Below are 3,823 nucleotides of genomic sequence, written 5' to 3'. Positions count from 1 at the left end.
TGTGATCCTCCAAAACAGTTCTTATTTTTCAAGATTGTTTTGGCTATTTGGGGGCCCCTTGTAATTCCATATGAATTTGAGGAAAAAGCTGATGGAATTTCAACAGGGACTGCATTGAATCTGTGGATTGCCTTGGGTAGTAGTGCGATCTTTACAATATTAAATCTTCCCATCCATGAACATGGGGATTTTTTCCATTATTTAAGTCTTTAATATCAGCAATGTTTTGTAGTTTTCAGTGTACAAGACTTGCACTTTCTTGGTTAAATTTCCTCTTAGGTGTTTTATTCTTTTGAATGTTGTTTTCTTAATGTCCTTTTGGACTGTTCATTGCTAGTGTGTAGAGACACAACTGATTTTTTGTGTTGATCTTGTACCCTGCAACTTTGTGAATTTATTAGCTCTATATTCCTTGTTGTTTTATTGGGAATTTTTATGTCTAGAATCATGCCATCTACAAATAGAGATAGTTTTACTTTTTTTCCAGTTTTGAAGATTTTTCTCTCACCTAATTGCTTTGGCTAGAATTTTCAGCACAGTGTTGAACATCAGTGATGAAAGTGGGCTTCATTAGTGGGAAAGTTTTTAGTCTTTTACCATTGAGTACATTAGTTGTTTTTATTTTGTTTTGTTTTGTTTTTTAATAAATGCCATTTGTCAGGTTGATGAAGTCACTTCCATTTCTAGTTTTCTGAGTGTTATCATGAAGGATGTTGGCTATTGTCAAATACTTTTTCTCCATTGAAACGGTCACGATTCCCCTCCACGTTTGTTTATTAATGTGGTATGTTGCATTGATTGATTTTGTTGTGTTGAAACAACCAGCATTCCTGGGATAAATCCCATTTGATCAGGGTGTATAATCTTTTTAATATGTTGTTGGATTCAGTTTGCTAATATTTTGTTGAAGATTTTAGCATTTATATTCATAAGGGATATTGGTTTGTCATTATCTTGTGGTGTGTTTGTCTGGCTTTGGTATCAGGGTAATGCTAGCTAGCTTCACAGAATGAGTTAGGTAGTTTTCCATCTCAGATGATTTTTTTTTTTAAATATCCTTTGGTGCAGAGCATTTGAAGTTCCTAGAAACTTCCTTCCTGATCCCACAGCAAAAGCAGCAGGACAGGACATGTTTTGAGAATCCTTTTGCTATATGCCCTCCTGTCAACACTTTGAAGCAGTAGCAATAGCAGAAAACACAGAACAGAAGAAAAAGAGCAGGCTTGGGGGCATGGGAAAAGTTATACATAAAAGAAGTGGCACTTTAACTGGTTCTTAAGAAATTATTAAATAATGATTATGGTATTTTATTAATAAAAATAAGCAAGGCTTTTGAGTAGTCGGGAGGTGATAAAACTAGATATTTGGGGGCAGAAATCTATCTCTTCCTGAAATGGAATGGAAGAGGGTTAGGATGGATGGATGTATGTAGGGGGAAGATAGGTGTAGTGGTGCTGCTGCAGGAAAAGGGCAGGAAGCTGAGTACTTTTTATTCACAGTAGAAATTTTCTAGGACTTAATTACAGATCTCCAACTAGTTTTCTTCTCAGTTATCAGCTATTTATATCCAGAGATATGTATTAAATTGTGTTCTCCCATTTACTACAAACTCACTAATGAATCTGTTAATCTGCAATCACACAACAGCAGAGTAAATATAAAATGTTCATACTTATTAAATGTTTCTTTTTATTATGCATTACTTCTTAGGAAATTGTCAGTCACTGCACTCTTACACAAAATACTTGCAGGGATAATAACACACATTTCTTTTGCCAGAAACATACTTAATGAAAATATACCATATGCTATTTAAATTACACTCTTAGTTCCTTGCATAGAACAAAAATTAATTTTCCTATATTTATTAAATGTAAGCTATGGATTTGGAGAGATATTTGTACACATTTTACTGATGAAAACTTATATCAAGGATATATAGAAAATTACAGATCAACAAAAAGACAGAAAACCTATCAGAAAACTGGGCAAGAGATTCAAACAAGCACTTCCCAAGAGTATAGCCAAATGGCCAACAAACAAATGAAAATGTGTGTAACCTTGTATAAAGAGTTATCAGAGAAATGCAAAGTACAACCACCACACATCTGCCAAAAAGACTAAAATTCAGGACAGATAAATCAAGTGCAGATTAGGATATGAGACAACTAGAACTCTCAGGCTACCATGGGTGTGCAAACTGATTGAATCACTTTGGAAAACCTGTTTAGCTTTTTTTTTTAAAGTTCTTTTTAAAAAATTTTTTAATTTTATTTTTTATACAGCAGGTTCTTATTGTTTAGCATTTTCTACTGCAGCTATGCTCACGAATTCTCTGACCCAGCAACTCCTGTCCTAGGTATATATCCAAAAGAAATGCTTACAGATTTGCATCAATGGCCATGTATAATTAGTTCATATCCATGTTATTTGTGTAAACCAAATTCTGGAGACCCAAATGTGCAGGAGATGAAAAAATCGATATGCTCATAATGGAATACTAAACAGCAATGACTATAAATTAGTGACTGCTTACAATAATGTGAGTGAATCTCACAGACGTTGACTGAAAAAAACCTAGATGCAAAAGTAGCATGATTCCATCACATGAAATTCTAAAGCAGGCAGTACTAATCTGTGACCTTAAAAGTCAAGCAGTTGTTAACCTCAGAGGAGAAGGAGAGAAGTGTGGTTAGGAGGGGGCAGGAGAGGTACTTCTAAAGTGTTGGTAATATTCTAGTCTCTGACCTGGGTCGGGGTTAAAGAGGTTTGTTCACTTTGTGATAATTCATTGTGCTGTATACTTATGATTTATGCATTTTTAATTTTATTGAGATATAATTGACATTTGACACTGTATAAGTTTAAGGTTTACAGCATAATGATCTGACTTACATACACTGTGAAATGATTACCACAGTAAGTTTAGTTAACATCCACCATCTCATATAAATACAAAAGAAAAAGTTTTTTTTCCTTGTAATGAGAATTCTTAGGATTTACTCTCTTAACTTTCTTACGTATCATACAGCAGTGTTAACTGTTAGTCATCATGTTGTATGTTATATCCCCAGTATATATTTATCTTATAACTGGAAGTTTGTACATTTTGACCCCCTTCTCCAATTGCCCCCTCCCCCTACACCCCACTTCTGGGAAACAAATCTCTCTTTTTCTATGAGTTTAGGTTTTTGTTTGTTTTTTAGGTTTTACATATAAGTGAGATATTCACTATTTGTCTTTCTCTGTCCACTTATTTCACTTAGCATAATGTCCTGATGTCCATCTATGCTGTTAAAAATGGCAGGATTTCCTTTTTATTGCTGAATAATATTCCATTGTATATATATGCACCACAACTTTTTTATCCATTCACCCATTAGTGGTCACTTAGGTTGTTTCCATGTCTTGGCTACTGTAAATAATGCTGCTAATGAACATGGGGGTGCAGATATCTCTTCAACATAGTGTTTTTATTTCCTGTGGTTACATTCCCAGAAGTGAAATTCCTAGGTCATATGATAGTTCTATTTTTAATTTTTTGAGGAACCTCCATACTGTTTTCCATAGTGGTTGTACCAGTCTACAATCCCACCAACAGTGCACAGGTGTTCATTTTTCTCCACATCCTCACAGCATCTGTTATATCTTGTTTTTTTTTTTTTTGATGATAGCCATTCTAACAGATATGTGAGCTAATATTTCATTGTGGTTTTGATTTGCATTTCCTAATAATGAGTGATGTTGAGCATCTTTTTATATGCCTGTTTGCCATTTGTATCTTCTTTGGAAAAATGTCTAAATGTCTATTCAGTTCCTTTCC

This window comes from Mesoplodon bidens (assembly GCF_964165515.1).
Source record: "Mesoplodon bidens genome assembly, chromosome: 7".
Lineage (NCBI taxonomy): Eukaryota > Metazoa > Chordata > Mammalia > Artiodactyla > Ziphiidae > Mesoplodon > Mesoplodon bidens.
This window is presented reverse-complemented; position numbering follows the sequence as displayed.